Below are 20817 nucleotides of genomic sequence, written 5' to 3' on the forward strand. Positions count from 1 at the left end.
CGGCCTGAGGCACTCGGAGGCAGAGCTGGCAGCCCGGCTCTCTGCGGGGGCTGAGGCTCCCGACCTGATGCCTTTGGAGCAGCCCAAAGGGGAGATGGCAGCAGTACTCGGTGTTGGGGCTGCCAGCTCAGGAGAAGCTCTCCTGGTTCAGAGTGGGTCCAGAGTTATGCTCCTGATGCCAAGGAGGGCACTTGTGGCATGTTGGTGGGCCAGGCTGCCTGCCGGGTCGCCAAACAGAGGCAGAAACTGCTTCAGTGCCTCTGAATACCTCACGAGAGAAGGACAGGGAAGGAATTTTCCTGATAAATTTGTGATGAATTACCTGAAAGCTGTTACTTTTTAAGATGATTCAGTACAAAAATAAACACTGAAAATTGTAAAAGGAATGATCATCTCAGATGAGGGTTATTCAAAGGAATTGGGTACATATGGCTCCTGCACATCCTGCACTCTTTATTCTCTGTTTGAAAAGGACCGCATCTGAATGTCTGATCAGAATGATTTTTAGGGCAGCTGAATTATTCCAATGTAGATACTTCTGCTTTTCAGTGTTTGCAGAGTTAAACAGGATTCCTCACCACTTTTTCCATATAAGACTGCATGCTCTAGAAAGAAACAAGAGCTCTATTTGGCTAGGCAGATGCAAGGCTGTGTCTTCACTCTGCAGCCTTGTAGACATTTTTCATTCCCACTAGTGATAACAAGTGAAGATGGAGCACCTACCATAGGGAAACATGATAAATATTTTATGAGCTGTTAAACATTTATTAATCATTCATATCCAGATGATTAAAAAATTAATACAAAATCTGAAAATGATTTAGGAATGAGAGAGCTTATGCAGACAGATGCAAGGAGCTCCTGCAAGAGGCGGGCGGTGTGGAGGAGGTGGCACTGAATTCTTTTGGGTATGATCTCGTGTTTCTTTGCAAGCAAGCCATCAAACGAGCCAAACCCCACAGAGTCCCATGCCCTGGAGCAGGGCAGGGGCAGGGCAGGCAGGGGCAGTGCCCCCCCACCCCAGTCCCACGTGGCCATCCTGAGCCCCTCAGCCCCAGGGATGTGGGGCAGGAGGGGGACACAGGGCAGGTCCCACTTGTCCACAGCCAGGTGGAAGCATCCTGCCCATGTCCTGATGGTGCACATGGAGGGGAAGGTGGAGCTGGAAAGCTTCACCCCGGTCTGACAAGTACACAGCATTGACCCTGCTGTAATTAAAACTGAATAAATATATTTGAACTGAACTCTCTTTTATTTATTTTTCCCCCAGCAATTTTCAACAACCTCATTTCTGAAGGTGCTGTACTAACAGTGGCAGGCAAGGGCAGTACTCCTTCTCTTCTTCACTGCACTTCTGATTTTCCAGTCTTTTGTATGAACAAGAAGAAGATTTGTGTTTTTCTTCTACTTTTGACATAGCAGCTACACAGGGAAGACTTTGGCATAATATTACCTTACAAGATAACCAAGTCAAAATGCAGAGCCTGCAGTCTTTGTGCTTATTGCATAACATTTCTTGTCATGAAAATATTATTTCCTGATAATCTTATTCTTTGTATTATGAACAAAAAGCTGTATAGGATTGTCATTGCCTCCTCAGCAGGCTTACAAAGTCGGTTGTTTATAACAAATACTGGACAAATATAACTAAGGTTTGTAAACATCAAAGGGTAAAAGTTAGCTTATTATGGCACTATCAGCCGCCTGTGCTATAGCAGCAAAGCCAAGTGCAAGTTGCCTGTTTGCAGTATTGACCTTTCTGCGATAAACGCTGCTTCTTTGGAGCTTCCCAGGCAGTGTCACATCCAGCAAGTGATAGCAGGGTAATACAGAAATGTGCACTTTACAAATAAGCACAAGTGACTGCCTTGCTTTCTCCAAGGAGCATACTTTTTTTTTTTTTTTTCCTCCAGAAAAAAAGAAGCAGCTAGATAAAGAGATGAATGGCACAATTCTCCAGCCAGTAGTTCCATCAGATAAGCCACATTGGGGCTGCACCAGAAGCCTGTGGCTACAGGGCCCCAGCCAGCTTAGAGCCTGGGTGCTGCGGAGGTTTGCTTTGTGCCTTCAGAACGTGCGGCAGCCTGAGGAGCTCCCAGCTCCTGGGATGGGTCTCATGGACAAGCAAAGGTGGAGTGAAAGGGAACGTGATACGCTGCCAGCTGAGGAATGTGCAGAGTCTGTCTGCAGCAGCAAGGTCAGATCTGTATGGGGTGAGCACCCTGACAAAGCCCTGCTGGCTTCCGAGAGACCAGATCTGCACCGTAGCTTCAGCAAGACTATTAAAGTAACAACAACAAATAAATAAATAAAAGGAAAGGAAAAAAGAAAGCATGGAATACAAACTCAGCAACATCTGTTGGTTTCCTTAGTCCTTGCCCCTCCTGGCCACGAGTGAGCGAGCAGGATGCGAAGCACTGCTCCTCCAGCCCAAGGAGCTGTAGGCTGCGTGTCGAGCGCCTCAACCACCGGCACCCATGGGCTGGGAGAAAGGCGAGGGCCTCTGTCCTCACTGCAGGGCTTCCTCCACCGCCTATGGTCAGTAACAGCGTTACGAGAACATCTGTGTAACAACGAATAACATTCGTCAGCAAAATCTCAGGCCACCACTCGGAGGGAAATGAAAAGTAGTAGTTGTTAAAATGAAGAACAGTGGACCCAGGGAAAGGCTTGTAGGGGTAGAAATGTTTTGCCTAAGACAAGGAGACAACTTATGAGGACTTGAATAAAAATTCCAGTTGGGACTTATAACACTTAAAGACAGATTAGTAAGAAATCCCAATGTAAATTCTTAGGAAACAAATTTTATTTTTCTCAGGAAACAGATTTTACAGAAACATTTTCAACAAATTCTATTTTTCTTGACTTAGAATACTTTAGCTGTTTGAATTTCTCATTGCTGCATTTGGGGGAGAAGGGAATTATGCCCATTTCCCCTTGTAATACTTCCAGTCTTATGGGCAAAAAAGAAGAGAGAGAAAAGGAGGGAATGCCATAAATAAGGCTAGAATATTGTGTTTTCATCCCCTTAAATAATTGTTGTCCATTCTTTTTTCACAGCATTGAATAGAAGTAAATCCTGTGCAACAAACTGGATAATTGCTCATAGTTGCATGAGAAGTGGAATCAAACTGCAAACCCTCATGGTTTTGATTAGAATTAAGAGAAAAAGAATTATCTCTCATTTTATGTGGGTAGCAATGACAATTTATTCTTCTCTAATCGCTATCTCCTATCAAAATTTCTCCACTGTGATATATGAGCATCTATTATAGCATCTTTCTATAGTGATTCTAGAAACTCAACAATAAATGGTTTTAATTGTATTTAAAATGATGGTAATAATTCAGGTATATACAATAGCACACAATATTATTGATTGTGAGAAAGGTATTTCTAATATCGTATCTGCTTAATTAATTTTTTTCAATGGCAGTATTAGCTCCTTTGGTCATGCCTGTTTGATTTAGTATAGGAGCAATACAGAAAAGAAAAGTTGTGTCTGTAATAAAGTGACACCAACCTTTTTCCTAGCTTCGTGGTGGTGTTTTTCTTTTTCTTTTTTTCCTTTTATTTTCTTTTTTTCTTCTTTTTTTTTCCTTTTTTTTTCCTTTTTTTTTTTTTTTTTTTTTTTTCTGACATGACAAATAGATTTAATTTCAAAGCTTTCTAGGAAATTGCATCAATATTTAAACTAATTTCCCAAAGTTGCTTTGAAAATGTAAATTCTCTTCCTTATCCCCACATTAGTGATGCATACCCCACTGAACAAGAATAAGTGATGATGCCAACCTCAGGAAACATTTATATCATTAAGCCCATAGCAAATTGGAATCACTGAAAAGAATGCTCCTGAACTTTGCATCATTTTCAGAAGTTGGAAACCAGCAGGAAGCCCACTGCTCAAATACATGTGCCGTATGGTTTCTGAGATTACAAAGAATGAAATTTTATTTTTCAGTGAAGCCTAGAGCCCTACGTCATTCTCACCCCAGAATAGAACCATAATTAAGTAAAATCATCAGATGATGTAACCCATGTTTTTCTCCTCTCGTTTCCTGCATCTGACTCCTGCTGCACAAACAAGGAGCGCTCGAGCATCAGTCTGAGCGTGGTACCGTGCTCCAGGTCCCTGCAATTGCTCCTGTTCACAGGTGACCAGCATTGCATCCTCTCTGCACTAGCGTTTGTCTGTGAAGCTTAGAGGAAAATGCACATTTTTGCGTTGGTACAACCTGAGGAAGGTGAGTAGACATGCAGAAAATACAGCATCTCATTATCAGTTATTTTCCTCTCAGTGTAGTCAAGAGTTTGGGTTCACTGGGTTCATCAAATTTCCAGCAAACCACAATGTATTTTGGTACAAGCTGAGATAAGGCCACCTTCATCAGCATAATTGGTCCTTCCAAACATACTGAAGAAAATAAGATTTTAATCTTCCCTATTACTATGGCTTTAACGAATAAGACAAATTGTTTGATAAGAGGGGCTTCTTTCTTTTATTCTTCAGATCTTGGGATTTTTTTTTTCTTTTGCTTTGCATTCACATATTAGCAGGATATAATTTCACTTGATAGTGCCTTTTACCTACCATAGGTAGCAATTTTAAAATTGTGGTGTTGGGGTATAAAAATGTGCTACAGGGAGGTAATGAAAAGAAAGAGCACTTTGATGCCCTTGGGCTGCCGTGCAGTCTGACTCAAAGCAGTTCTAACAGAATTGTGCTTTTATTTATTAGGAAGTAATACTCATGGATGGCTGAGTCACTTGGGATAAATCAAGGGTAACCTAGTTTGAATTTGGGATCGCAGAGCAGCTGCCGGGCCCGCAGGCAGGGTGCGTCGGCACCGCGGTGAGCGAGCGGCTGCCCAGGTGCACAGTGCCGAGGGGCAGGGCTGGGCTGGCACGGGGGGGACCCCGGAGCCACGACAGATGGGAGAGGAGCAGAGCGTGAAATGGGGACAGACAGGCAGACACCCTCTGTCCCCAGCCTAGAGGTGATCTTTCTAGGCAGTGAGCAGATGTGGGTGTTTCTCCATTGCATAAGAAGTGCTTGTTAGAAAGCTGGATTTAAACCCCAAAGTGCCCCTGTTGGTAGTATCAAAATTATTCAATATACACAAAATTGCTCCCTTGTCCAGGCCCTGGGATCTCTTCTCCTAGGAAGATTTCTGTTTCTTCCTTTTTAATTTTTAAGGTTTGACCTGCCCTTGGGCACTTCAGACCGTGCATCCTGAAAGCGCACACCTAGCTGGAAGTACCCCGTGCTCCTCAGAGCTCGCCCACTGCATCGACAAACGCAACCAGCTGGAAATGAGGTGCTGCTCCCTACAGCCCCTGTCTGCCTTAAGCAGCAGCAAGCCTCTGTAAGATGTTAGTGCGGGTGTGAGCGGGTAAGCAGAGCGGTGCTGTGACTGCTGGGCACGGGGCAGTGCAGCATGACGGTGTGCCTCCATCAGAGGGTGGCAGAGGTCTCACTGCTCCTGCCCGCCAGCCCTGCTGCTTTCCAGCGCACTGACAGCCAGGAGTGGGTGTTCACAGGTTTGCTTGTCACCCTCACCTTCCTCTTCCTCTCTCTGAATGCAGACAGCCTAAACCGTGCGGTGTACTCTGCACACAGAGCTCCTGGGTGGGCTTACACGCGCAGCGTGAGCTGGCCCTTGTTTTACAATGGGGAGAGAAAAAGGGCAGCGTGGGAACAACAGATTCTTCCTACAGTAAATGGTCCTGGTATCCGACAATATCAGCATCGCGTGTTTTTATTATTTTGTCAGTGAAATGTGCAGAGGGGTATAACAGGGCAGGAAAGGCAATTTAAGTTTAGGATTTTGAACTAAAGTTTAATTATATCCCAGAATTTACTTTGCCCTTCACAAGGGGCTCTAGATGGATAAAGATTAATTACGCTGTAGAGATCTTTCTCCCCCTGGCCTAAACTATTCTATCAAACTCCTTGCCTATGTATTTTGACTGGGCAATAAACCATTTCTTAAAGACAGGAAAACTAGAATTTCTTTTTGCTGTTAGCAATAAGGGTTTTTCTGTACTGGAAAGGTTCATCAATTATAGCAGCATAATTACCATATAACTACACTACAGTAATTATTTAGCCGTATCTCTTCCTGTAGTGACTGCTATTGAATAAAGCCACTTTTTCAATATACCTTAAATCTATTCCCTAGCAACATAAACTAAATCAAAACATGCTCCGGTACTGAAGAGCAAATATTTTGTGTTGGGAATTACACTACAAGGAGCAGCGCTGTTCAGCTACAGCACGCAGCAGGCTTGTGGCGGCCGTGCAGCACCAGCACAGGGCACACGGTGCCTGCTGCCTCGCAGCCCGCGCAGGCTGCCCTGGGAGGCACAGCCCAGTGCTGGAAGTGCTCCGGCAGAAGAGCAGCCGTCACCTGGCACAGCACGAGGTTGTGCCCAGATCTGCCCTGCCTTCCTGGGGAGTTGGTGCTGAGGGCTCATTGCTGCTGTCAGCACAGCTCCAGAAGGGAAAGGGAAAGGGAAAGGGAAAAGGGAAAGGGAAAGGGAAAGGGAAAGGGAAAGGGAAAGGGAAAGGGAAAGGGAAAGGGAAAGGGAAAGGGAAAGGGAAAGGGAAAGGGAAAGGGAAAGGGAAAGGGAAAGGGAAAGGGGAAAAGGGAACCTGAGGGAAACAGGAGCTGGTCACCTGGTCGTGGGTCTGTTTTGAAGGTGATGACCCATCCACTGAAGTGGGACTGAGCAATCATAAATCACTGTGGCTGATAAATGTGGCAGGAGAGTCATGAATCTTGAGCATTTATCTTGGCAGCAGAGATGACCTGCATTTTATAACCTTTATCTTTCTTTAAAGGAAACAAAACAAACGGGCCTAATGAAAAGGATCTGGTGGATGTTCAGTAATGGCTGGAATATTTTAGGTATTTTGTGCCAGTTAGCTGTCTGGTTGCACCAGCACCCCACCCATATGCTCGGGGTACCAGGAGTGTTCAGGGGTAAGCTGTAGGAAATCTCACTCCCAAAGGTAGGTGAACCAGCACATTGCAGGAGCAATGCTCAGGTATATGCTTAGCTTGAAATGATTAAATCATGCAGAGGGATTTCAAAGTCCCAGAAAAAGCCATGTGGTTCTCCTGGTGGCAGGTGTGCAATAACCTGGGTTGGTACCGGGGCCATTAGTGACGTGTCTGTGCCACCATCTGTCTCTGCCAAGGTGCAGTTCAGGAGTTTAAGACTGTAAGTCTTCACAGCTCCGACTATTTCTCCTGACATTTACAGTTACCATTATTACAATTCTAACCTGCAATAAAATAAATGGTTTAAATCTCATTTCCTTTTGCAATACACGATACATAAACAAAAGGCAAGCAAAATAAATTTGTCTGAAGAATAAATTAACTGCTTCCTTCAGGATCAGCATGCCCAGGGCTGCTGAGAGCAGCGCAGTGGTGCCAGGGGAGCCAGGCTCGCCGCGCGCTGGGGGTCCCGCGACACAGGGAGGGCTGCACGGTAGTGGGGGGCAGCGACCTGCGCTCCCCAGGCCCACTGCAGCAGCACCCTGAGGACACACACACGCTCCAGTTCACCTTTGTAGCATGGTGGGACCAGTGAATGGGTTCTCCCTGCAGCTGGTAGAGGTGATGGAAAGCCGTTTTGGAAGGTCTTGTGGGATAGGAAGGATAAAAGCTGTGATCCCCCTGTTACACATTGTTGGTGGACATCTCAAATATTTTGGTTTTCCTTTGCATTGCTCACGCACTCAAAATGTGGTGTACTTTACGTCCATGTGTATATTACACAAACAGTGCACCAAGGATTCATTTTATGGTGAATTTTAAGGTTAACCAAGGATCACGGTGCACACACTCAAGCACTTTTATCTATTGGTGCATATTTGCCAGACCATGTCTGGCCCAGCAGTGTTTGCTGTCAGCTGTCCCGCTGTTGTTGGAGTAACAACGTAAACCAGATACATTTCCTTAAATCCGACATAGCTGCCTGGTGCAACAAAGCCAAGGTGAGCGGCAGGAAGAAGCAATAGCTGGGGAGCAACGGTTCACTGCTTCTCCAGTCATAAGAACTGGGGGTCACCTAAGAAATGCTCTAACAGTAGGCTTAAAATAAAAACAGAGTTTAATTAGTAGAACTTTTCTTCCGCATAATGCATAATTAAACATGGAAGTGAGAGCCATGGGAGAGCTTGGAAATTAAAAATATAAATATCCTTAAAAATAATTACACGTATTCAGGACAAAGAGATCCACAAACTAATTGCCTTCTATACAGCAGGTGAAGCTTTGTCTCAACTGAAGCCAGTGTTAACATCCAATTTATTTTAATAAGGCCAAAATTTAACACCTAGTAGGCAGTGCTGAAAACATGGATAGAAGTTAATAAAATGGGGCAAGCTGATTTTTGATATCTATGTGTATATGTTTAGTATTAATTAAAGAAACTGTATTTATGTTTTTACCTTACTTAATGAGAGAACCTTTATGAAGACAGAAAACCCTTCTTTAAGTATCACTCTTACTCAGCCTTCTTTCATTGCATTCCACTTAGGGAGCTGTGTGTCACTTTACTCAGAACTGGTTTGCTGCCTTTCTAAATCTAACAAAATAAAATGCTCACATATATCCATGCATACGAATGGATAACAAATGCACAGTCTAAAAAGGACATTGAACAGTTTCTTTCTCTTTTTTTCCCCTGTGTTCTCACAGTCCCATACTCCCTCTCTGTTGCACTTCTCAGGCAACAAGGACTGGAACCAGTACCTTGGGACCCAGCTCTCACACACACGCATGTACAGAAATAAATAAATAAATAACAACATTAAGAGAGAAGAGACCTCCATGGAATAAGAGATGCATCACTGCACATGTTTTATTCCCCTCTGAAAGCCATCTATGTTTTATCACTGAAAGCACATCAGAAAATAATGAGCTCATTTTTTTGTTTGTTTGTTTTTCCCTCATGGCAAAGCAGCCAGCAACCAGAAAATAAGCTGTTATTCTTCATGGAGGATCAAATGGTTGGTTTAGTCATGACAGATTTGCTATTTCAAAGTGGTTAGCTTGCCTGGACCGCTCTTTTCCCTTCCACTCGATAAGCAATGTGTGCACGTCATACATGCACAGATCACTGGTGCAGGCATCACAGAGGCACTCCTGAACAGCTGGGAGGAGATGGACTGGCCAAGAGCCCTTCAAAGCCACGCAATAACCAAAGAAATCCCCAGATATTTCCATGATCAACAAGGTTTCCTTTTCCTCTGTTTAAGAAAAAACTCTACAGTTAGTCTTTAAACCTCTCCCATATTTTAAGCCTCCCATTCAGGCAAAGCTGGGCTGGCACTTTGATTTTATTGTGAGTGTGCTGAGTGCCACCTGGGGACCTGCAATAGCACAGGTATATCATCGGCATCGCTCAGAAAGGGCTCGGCGATGCTGATGGGTGACAGCTGGGACTTCCCAGCCGGCTACAGCCAAGCATCCAGTGTGGTGTGCAGGGGGCTGGTAATGACAGCAGCTGATGGAGGAACGGCGTGTAATGAGAGGCACCGCTCCGCAGGGAGACACCCGTGTTAAAGAGCGAATTACCACGAGTGCAGGATGCCAGTCATGAAAGGCGGGTAAAGGAAAGGCACCACGCGTGATGAGGTTAGACGTAACTGTTTCTGTCAAAATGATGCTGATTCTTTAAATCCACCCCATCACAACTGATATCCTGCATTTTTTAGTGTTTGACTTAAAAAAATTACCAACTACTCTGCATTTGGAGAGAATTCAGTAAGGCACACAGGAATATCTGCATGCCAACCATTCACTCCCTGCTTTCAGGGTAGGCTTTTTTAAGTGTATGTGCATTTATATTGTAGCTTATGTCATATCTTAAAAGGCAAAATTGCAGAGATGTATACACCTGAGAATAACATTTGCTCTAGTTCTCTGAATACTCCACTTACTTTTGGAGCATCAGGATTGTGGAATCTCTAAAGTACAAAAAATACGCTCGATTCCTGGCATGGCTGGGTAACCTCCAGGGGGTGAGCCCCATGGGGGGCACGTGCAGCTCAGGCAGACACCATCAGAGGCCCTGGGACGTGCCCATGCCTGGGGGCTCTGCCTGTGCCCACCCTGCCAAAGGCATGGCACAGCCCCGGGCTGGCAGCACCCCTTGTCCGGGGGTGGTCTCTTCGTTACCAGCACCTCCAAGGCTAAAAATAGGGCAATTATCTTCACAGCAGCTAAATCTAAACTAAGAAGTGTTAGCAGAGTTTCTTACTTAATTTGCAGTGGTGTCAAGCTTGGCCACGGGTGGGGGGGCCCTGGGCTGCCGCAGGTGCTCGTGCCTGGTCAGGGCTGTGCGGTGGGCGCTGTGGGGTGCCCGCTTAGTGGTGAAATGCCTCCTGCCCCACTGTGCATGGGAAACCCTGCTGCTAGCTAGTGCAAACAGATCCATACGTGGGTAAGAGCAAACTAACAAGCAAACACACCGTTTGTAACATTGACCAGGAGCGGGGAGGGGGCTGTCTGCAGCTCGGTGTCTGCGCTCTTCGGAGCCATCCTCTGCTGTGCCCCGGGCCTGGGTGGGCTTCGTGCCCCTGCCCCACTGCAGCCCCTTGCTCCCACCACGTGAGCTAATTCTTTGCACCGAGCAGATCATTCAGACAATTGGATTCAGTTCTCCCCAGAGAAAAGTTTAATTTCTCATTCTAAGCTCCTGTAAAAAACTCTGCTTTGGATGAAAATGATGAATTTTAAATGTGTGTTTTGCAATTTATCTTCTGCTTGTTGAAGTTCTCACAATGTTCATACATAAGAAAGTGCACCTATGAAATTCAGCAAAAATAGAAAGAACACCGGAAATAAATCATTTAAAAATAATTGTGTTCTGGTTTTCATTTTATCATCACATTTCTTGTTAGAAATATGCCAGCAATTAGTTTTTCTCTATGTATAGGAGCGTGAAGTGGCCATGGGTGTGTGCAGGATTGCTGTGCCTTCCTGATGGGAGCACAACAACAACAGAACAAGGAGCTTGTGAACACAGACCCAGGTTCCTTTACATGAGGCGTGCAGCACTGACAGCAAAAGCGAGTCAGTGACATGGAGAGGGAAGGGCACAGACAGCCACGCCAGGGCTCCTCACGCTCCAGTGTGTGAGCAGCAATGAGGGACTGCTGAGGGGGAGCTTTTGTATGGTTTGGGAACAAAGGAAACAGGAGCCACACAGGGGATAAAAATATTGATGATGGAACACAATAAGGAAACTTCTTGCATGTTTGGGAAACAAAGGGACCGTGAACTTTTATTACAAAGAAAAGGAAAAATCTTTCTAATCCACAGTAACAGAGTGTGATGTTAAAACAGCATCTGCCTAGGATGATCATTCGTAAATCAGACCTAAATATTTAGATATTTTTTGCTTAGGCAACATTAGTCTTTGCCCGCAGAGAGTTTTGTTCTGCTGAGGTAGAGATATGGCTTAATTCAATATCTAGCCTTAAATTCATGATCCTTATTTCTTTTTAGGTAACAAATGAAACAAAGATGTCTCCCCAGTAAGCACTAGATACATAACCAGGACTCTAAATAATGACAAAATCTGCTGTGCTCACTTCCTCCTCCCCCTGAGATGCTCTCTTGCTGCACACCCGCGTCCAAAAATGGGGTGAGAAGCGGCACAGGCGGTGCCATGCGGGGTGTCTCTGTCACAGCGGGGCCCTGGGGCTGCCCCGGGACACCCCTGGCACTGCAGCCACTGGGTGCCACCTCCCGCACCAGCATGGGATGGCGATGAGGCAGGGAGGGGCTTCTTGGAAATACCAGTGCCGTAGCTCCTGCACATTGCAGCTGAACAGCATGAAGGGCTGTGGCAGACAAGAGAGCTGGGACCTGGCATACCAAGTGCCATAAGGAATCGTGCTGTTGGCTAGAAGGAGCAAAAAGAGCAGGGCCAAGCATCAGGATCACTTGGGAAGCTACTTCCGAGTGAGATCAAAGAGCATGAATTTGCTTAAATCACTGGAGGGCTTCAGGACGTTTGGCAGAATTTCTTGTCAAACTTTCCTTTGCTTGCTTTTTCAGTTCTCATTTCAAAATGTTCTGAGGTTACTGACAAACATTTTAATTCTTCCTTATTTAGAAAATGAACAAATAAACCATTCAGGGATAAATCCAAACTCTCTGGAGGCCTGGCCGCATCTCCTGCTTTCTGTCAGCATCTCCTACAGCTTTGGCTGTCTCAGTCCAGCAAAGTACAGGCTTTAGGGCCTGTAATGGACCCAATGAAGAATGCCTACCTCTTGCTCACTCTTTCTCATTCCTACACTTTAAAAACTCCTCAGCTCTTCTGGTTTTGCCTTTGGAGACAACAAGAAAACAAGTCTGTTCCAGCAAGTGCACATCTCCCCTGTCAGCACGTCCCCAAGTTTCATCCCAGCCTCACGTTAAGGGAATATTGCTGAATGATGAGACAGATTTTACCTGAGGCAGATCTTTGGAAGAAGATTTTTCCCATAATGTAGGGGAAAAAAAAGTATTTTAATATAAAGAGAATCTTAAAATATATTTTCTAACCTGCTTATGTGATTTATGATAAGATACTTCTGTGTATGGTGAATTCACTATAGTGACCTCCTGATGTGATACCCATCTGGAGTGGCCCAGAGCAACACAGGGAACCACCAGGACAGAAGAGGCTTCATTCAAACCCAACTGTCCTTTAGGAAAACATAAACAAATATGAAAAAAAAAAATGGGAAGGGATTCGATTAGCCTGGAATCCTTATATTTCTTTGTTATCCAAGGGGAAAAAATAAAAAAAAAAAAATTCACAAGTATTTGTGAGACAGACAAAGCAAAAGGGCAAAAAAAAGAAAATTGGTGTGTTTATTTCTTTGCTTTCTGTATGGTACTGAAAATGAACCGAAAGATCTGATTACTTCGATGGAAAATTAGCCAATACTTGAACTGGACAAAGTGTCCAGCAATGAAGTAAAAATCACAGCTATAAACCTGGTGTGCTTTTTCTTTTGTTTGTTTGTTTTTGTTTGTTTGTTTTTGTTTGTTTGTCTTTGTTGTTGGTGGTGATGTTTGATTTTTTTTGTTTTGGTTTGGTTTGGTTTTTGGATTTTGCACATACTGTATCTCAGCTTTGGATATGGAGGTTTCAGTAACATGGTGAGGAATTTAAAAGACTAGTGCAGGGATGTAGTTAGGTTTATAATCACGGTGTGTGCCAGTTAATGCAAAATATTGCAGGAAAAACCTCTCCATCAAAAAAAAAAAAAAAAAAAAAAAAAGGAAAAAAATTAAAAAAAAATTAAAAAAATGAAGACTTGGGTGTTTAAAAGAATTGAAGGCATGTGATGAAGCTGGTGTCATTAACATATAAAGACAGGATTTCTACTCCATAATACACATGCAGGACTACTCAGCAGGTTTCTCTGTTTTATCCTCTCAGAGGTAAACCCGTGTCTGGAGCTGCTTTGAAGTTAATTGACTTTTTTTTTTTTTTTCTTTTTTTCCCCTAAGAATATCAGAGCCTATTATAAAGAAACAGAAATTTCTCCATCAAATGACTGAAGAAATGAGCAATCTATGAGCTGGACTCAACGTTATCTGTGGGAAGCCACTTCTCGGAAATGCTCCCTGCCATCCACAAAAGCATTGTCTGATATGGACGGAGGAGATTATGGACCCGGAATTGCATTTTAATTGCACTATCACTGCACAGGAATATCATGCAGTAAGTACTCCGCTACCATTTATTGCAACAAAGTACCTTGAAATTAAAAAAGAATAATAAATAAATAAATAAATAAATAAACAAACAAACAAACAAACCAGACATTCTGGAGAGGCAGAACTCAGGTGTCAGGATACAGCATTAACAGAAGAGAAGAGAACGAAGGTGTACCAGGCACATTTCCCCATCAACACCAGAGGATCTGTGCACCATGGGGTGTAGGAGGTGGGATGTCCATGCGGGAAGCCCCCTGCCAGCAACTGCCCAGCCAGAGCATCCCCCAGCAGAGAGGGGCTCAGAGGCAGAGGCTCCCCAGCTGTGCCCCAAGGGAGAGCAGCACAGCAGCCCGCAGCTCCAGTGCCTGACGATGCCATGATGCAACAAGAAATCCCATTTTTCTGCTCTTCTGCAAGTTCCAAAGTAGTATAGAATTTTTCACTATTCAAAGTATGATTTTAATCATGAAAGTTGTGATTTGTAATTCTAATATTTACACAGGCAGCTCTTTTTCTTATGTCTTTCTTCATAAAGTAATATTCAAATCAAAGTGCGGGTTTCATTTTATACAGCTTTGAAGTTGATCCTTTTGACATTTCACATTTTCATGTCATACTTTTAATTATGTAAAAAAAATGAAAAGTCTCACTCATCAACATTTCGTACTTCCCATATGTCCTTAGCTGCCTTTTCTTCCCTCCTTTTGGCAAACCCAGAAAAGAGGCAGAGCCGGGAAGCGTCTGACCCGCTGCACGCTTGCGGTGCTCCTGCAGGCTTTGGAGCCCCCCACATCCCGCAGCGCCCAGCCCTGCCCTGCCTGGGACCTCGCCACAGAGCTCCTCTGACACAGGTGCCAGCAGATTCCATGGTCTCACTTCCTAATTTATTTATAAGTTTAATTTCTCTGCTGTGTGGTGCCGACCGCACCGTAAACTACAGCCAGCAGAACAAGATCCTAATTGTGCACAATTATTTTGGGCTTCTTGGAGATGAGATTATTTGGCCACAAAACCAGGGACGTGAGGAAGAGAAGAGCACAGAGTGCTGTTAGAAGAAAAAAGGCAGAAGGCAGGGAGGTGCGAGGAGGTGCTTTGCTGTGGCGTGCCAGTCCTGCCTGCCTTGTTTGCACGAAGGAGCTCCCAGCAGCCGCGATGACACATGTCAGCACCGACCCTGCGCCTCCCTGCACGGCTCTGCCGGGTCGCACCCAGCCACGTGCTGGCTCCTCAGCTGCTCCCAAAGCTTCACAAAGGCAAGTGCTGCCTACACCTGCGTGTAAATGTGTGCGCCTGAGAGAACAACGCCTGGTCTGTAAGTCATGTTAACTGGCAGACACTTTTTATTCAGATTGTGTTTGTCCTTTAAATAGATAATATTATAGAAAAAAAAAAATCCCAGATCTCTACAATACACAAGGTGTTCATGTGATAAAATACATGAGGGATAGCAGTGCTGTACCTTCTCTTACGCTGAGTCCATATTTACTTATTCAACCCTGTAGGCAGATGTAATGCATTCCTGCTGGAAATCACTGTTTCTAGAATTCACTGGCGTGTTCTCTCTAGATTAAAATTCTGTTAAAAAATCAAGAAATTGATGCTAAGCTACAAAGCTACTACCATTAATCCTTGCTTTAATAATAATAATAATAACAATGAAAGTTATGACTCAGTTTGGTGTTTTAAAGATGTTTTAGTACACAAAAATAAAAACACCCCCTGTCCAGCCTGTTTTCCCAGTGCTCTCTAAGGACACGAGGCCCAGGAACACACCTGTAGGCGCTGTCAGAGACGTGATGCAGGCACCAGCACACACCCCATGTCTGAAACACTGACTCATCCTGCTCAGGGCAAGGATAAGAGCATGAGCAACACTGGGCTATCTGATTAAAATAAATAAATAAAAGAGAAAGGCTTCTTTGTAAAATAAAATAAAATAAAATAAAATAAAATAAAATAAAATAAAATAAAATAAAATAAAATAAAATAAAAATAAAAAACTTCCCACATCTCCAGGTGTGTTCCCTACCACCCTGCCGCTGTCCTGCAGGAATGGTGCCTTCCTCTCACTGCACATGTTGATGATCCTGGCGAGGACACTAAAGCGGGGCACGGGAGTGGACGGGCCTGTGCCTGGCACCAGGAGCAGCTTTGTGCCCTGGGCACTGCGCTGCCAAGCTCGCAGCATGCAGGGATAACCTGTATGATAACCTCTCCCTGTATGAGCTCCATCTCCCTCAGCATGTTACTGGTGCAGGGGAAGCGCTCACCGAGCTGAGCTATGTGTAGCTGAGAGCCAGCTCCTACAGTCTGTGACCTGCAAGTTCCCATCTGCTGGGCACAGTTTGGCTCGGTGTGGCTTCATTAATCTAGTTCAACTCAAACTTGCTCATGACAAACAAGGCCTAGAGCCGTCTGAAGGACTGGCTGTGGCTGTGGACACCTGCATCCCTCCTGGGGCCCGGGAGTAATCGATGCACATCTGGAATGGATCTTCTGGTTACCTTCTGTTTTGCATGCACCAAGGCACATAAGGCTCAGTAAATGAGATCAAATAGGGAATTTGTTTTAAAAGAGCACTCCTTTCTGAACAAAAAGGCTGACGTGCACGCAGCCTCTCTCTGTGTGCAGCAAGGAGCCCGGGGAGCCCTGCCAGCAGCTGCAGCACCATGGCAGTCATCTAACACCACATCTGACCGGGAACTGACAGGGAACCTCAGTCTTGTCTCGTCAATAAGCTCCTGAGCACAGGCCTGAGACCTGGGTGCAGCTGAGGGATGGAGCAGAAGACATGTCAGGGTGGGTGTCAGGAGGACGGGAAGCACGGTGCTGTTCTCTCTGCCGCAGGCATAGGCAGCGGTCCAGGCAGGGCCAAGGGGACAGCACCAGCTGCTGCACCTGGGAGCTGGGGCTTATTTGGGACGTGAGGGGATCAGAGCTTCTTCCACACCAGCCCATCTCGCCCTCACACTGCCCCCATGTCGGGCTCACAGGGCCTGGACATGGCTGCTGCCCTGGGGAGGCCAGGCACAAAGCCCTCCCAGTCCTCCCAGCCCTCCCAGCCCTCCCAGCCCTGCTCTTACCAGCCCATGGCAGAGGCACCGCGTGTGGCCAGCCTCCCAGCTGGAGCTGGCCCCGTTTCTCTTCATTAGCTGGGGATGCAGGATGTGGCACTTCTCCTCGCTGCAGGTGGTACCTGGCTCGTCCTGCTGGCAGCAGGGAAGTGGCAGGCTCCTGACTGCAAGACAGAGTTCAGTTTGGACATGCACCCACCTACATGTAAGCGTGAATACAAGCACAAACACAGTCAAGTGTCTGCTGCCTGCCAGCATTCAGAATTTCAGCTGCTTTTTGCCCCTGGAAGCAGCAGCACAATACCACATACCCTGGCGTCTCCTCGCCGGGCTGCTCTGTGCTCTTCCCTCTGTGAGCAGCCAAGCCCCATCGTCTTGCTTGGCTGAACCTCCAGTAAAGTAGATCTGGGTTGTAGGCACAGGGGGAAGAGAACAGGACCAGGATCTAAGAGCTGTGTTACATGACAGAGTTGGCCCTACTGCAGCAGCCAGGGGGTTGCGTTGCTCAGTGATAGCCAGGGGAGGGACAGCAAGTCCAGCACGTTGGAGATGTTGCACCATTACCTACTGCTTCATCCGTACTTTCCTATCCCACCAAAGTGTAATGATTGTTGCTTTTTAATTAAGGAAAGGATTTTATTTATTTATATATTTATTTATTATTATTTTTTCTGCAGCTTGGCATCATCCCTGCAGCGCCCCTGCAGCCACAGCTGGTGGAAGCAGCTTGGGCAGGGGCCAGGTGCAGGGTGATGCATGGAGCATCCTCACGCAGCTCCGCAGCAGTAGGAGGCTGAGAGGAACGCCCAGCTCATGGCTATAGGGCCGTGTTTCCCCCAGGAATACACTGCCAGCTCAGCAACCCTGCCCCATGGCCATAATGCCATCGGCACCAAAAGTGAGCTAGACATTCTTCAGTAAGAGGCAAATGCTAATCACACAGAATCACAGAATTTTCTAGGTTGGAAGAGACCTCAAGATCATCGAGTGTAATAGAGAAGAGATTAAATTACGTACAACTGCTCGTACTCTTCTTTCTGTACATCAGAAATGTGGAATAACAGGTCAGGGAACTGCCATGAATATAAGAGAATTTCCATCATAATATATTCATAAGGATTCATAACAAACATCACTTGTTTGTTTACGTGGAACTGTAATATTGACCTGATTACAAAAACAACGGGAAGCCTTAAAGGAAGCCATAGGGCAGAGTGATCCTGGGCGGAAGCACAGGGGAAGATTAATACTATCGCTCATAAGATGTGACAACAGCTACCCCTGGAACTTGAAGATATCTGAAAGTTAATGCAGAGATAGGAGTGTGATAACAAAGACAAACGTGTCTTTTCAGGTTAGGCTGCCCCACTGCAAGCCTTATAGTGTTTGATAATGCAGTTCTTCAAAAACATGCTGATGACAGCCTGCAAAGTCAGGATAATTTATCTTAAAATTGAAGAGAGAAACCAGGAGGAACAGAATGTGGCACCAAAATATGGATGACGGTGTCCTTGCCAAGGAGGCAAACAACCTTATTAAGCGAGGAAGGTGGAAGAGATGGCTGTATTAGCAATGAAAAGGAAATCCGGGAGAATATAATTACAGCAAGGGATTCATATTAGTGTCTGCACCGACAGACTTGAAGAGCTGACAATCATTTTATGTGGAGAACATCAGAAAACAAATAGCACCATTTCTGGTGTGTGGGCTTTATGCATCAAATTCATTAGTCCTGGAGGTCTCTTATAAGAGTTAATTTAAAGGTAAGAGGGGCACAGCAGTAAATACTGGCTAAGTACCACAGCAAGCAGCCTGTCACTGCTGAAGGAACAGCCTGGTGCTGGGGGCCAGCTCCAGCCTGCCCAGCCCCGTGCCCACCATGCCCTGGCCGCTGCAGATCCCGCTGTGCCCTGACCATCGCGGTGCCAGCTCTGCCCCCGCAGCCAGCCTCAGATCCCCGCAGACAGGACAGTGCCACCCCGCTGTGGTCACCGCCACCTCCCACACCCCCACACACCATCCCCAGCAGCACCAGCAAGGTTCCCAGTGCCACCTCCGTCCCGTCCCAGTGAGGACCGGTGCGCGGCAGAGCCCCAGAGCAGGGCAGAGCCTCTCCTGGCCCCACGCGGCTCCCAGAGGCGGCTGTGTCACCCAGTGGGTGGGCTGAGGGGTGGGCATCCTCCTCCCGGTGAGGTACAGGGATGCAGAGGAGTGAAATATATTCAAGGCGTGCTGAAAAGGAGCTGAATCTTTATGAGACAAAACAATTAACAGGGTATTGAAGAGAGAGCATAATTCCTGATTTACAAGAAATTTGAAGATTTCTGCTCTGCAGACCATGTCCTTTGTATCTGAAACAAAATAATTAACTATTCATCCAGGTTTCAGATAAACTTGGGAGGTTTACTTGACAATGAAGGATTAGAAAGCTCCTTACGAGGCCAAAATACAGATATTTATGTTTCCTAAGGGTGGCAGGGCATCGCTGTTACAAGCAGTTAACTCTGCTGCCCAAAAAGCACTGCCCCAGCACATGCACACGTCTGTACAGGAGTGCACCGGCACACACTTATCACAAGCTCCCATCTGCAAGTCTCACAGAAATTTCCCCTCTGACAAGTGTGTGCTAAAAGCTCCTACAACAACCAGGAGGTAGCAACTGCCCAAACTTCTGAGCGGCACTTCCTTACCCAGCAGCAGAGGTCTGAATTATTTACACTTGGTCATGAATAAATCATTTCCAGCATCCTTTTGCACCCTTGAGTGAGACTCTGGACTCCTTTTCTTCTCTGCAAGACCGATCTGGAAGGCCGGGGATTCCTAAGGACACGTGAAGCACGGCACCCAGAGCCAGGCTGGCCCCGAGTGGCCGTGGGGGGCTGTGTGGAGCCCCCCGGCTGGGTGCCCACCAGGGGCTGCGGGGAGGCTGGGTGGCAGTGGGAGCTGGGCTGGGGCTGGGCAGCCACGCACCTGGCTGCCCAATTTCACACGTAGCAGCATCACAAGCACGGCTCAGAGGCAGCTGCAGCTGGGGAGCTGCACGTGTGTGTGTGTGTGTGTGTGTGTGTGTATACACACCATGCATTGCCTGTAGGTGTGTGTGCCCCTGTACCTTTTGTGGACACCAACGTGTAATTTTTATAACTGCACCCCCAGGCTGTTGAACACGTATGGCCATACCTAGAAATAAAAATTGTAAATGTAAACACCTTTAGACATTCATGGATTTAGGCAAATTACCTGCACCATTGCATAGCCTGCTTTAAATAAAGCTAATTTTGTGACCTTGTTGCTAATGGGGATATACACCCTGCTCACTCCACAGTCACTCTGACAGTGGCCATTGCCCTCCTCTGCAGCAGAGGTGCAACAAACCCCAGAGCAGAGCCCTGCCCCGCCGGCCAAGCTACACAGAAGTGGGGTCAGCTCCCTCCTGCCCCCGCGCCCTGCAGCCTCTGGATGCTGACCCCTGGGTCAGGCAGGGCGCGTGCAGGGGGGGCACCTCTGGCTGTGTGCTGCCTGCCCCCAGTCCTGGGGCTGCCCCTCCACGCCAGCCAGGAGGCACCTACGGGCAGCGAAGCCACAGGTTAATTTTAGTTGGAAAGGAGACTGCTTTTCTCAGCTCTAATAAATCCATTGCCTCTCATGTCAGCGCACGTTATCTTACAGACACATTATCTTTTAGTCCACAGGTTGGTTTATAGTTTTATCATATCTTCTCTTAATTACCTCTTCAGATGCTACCACTGCAGTCCCTCCTGTCACTCTGCCAGCATCAGGTACAATTCAGCCTCCCTCTCTGTGCCTTTCTGGACAGGCAACATCTCTTTAGCATAAAGATTTGGTTCAGCATTCTAGATAAGGATGCCCCACTGACTTATGACATGCTATTTTCAATCCTGTTTTGTTTTCAGAAATTTTACTTATTGATCTTTCTTGAATACCTACTGCACAAGAACCTGAAGTCTCTCATGCACTCTTGGCAGTGACTCCGAAACTTA

Source organism: Aythya ferina (assembly GCF_964211825.1).
Source record: "Aythya ferina genome assembly, chromosome: 5".
NCBI lineage: Eukaryota > Metazoa > Chordata > Aves > Anseriformes > Anatidae > Aythya > Aythya ferina.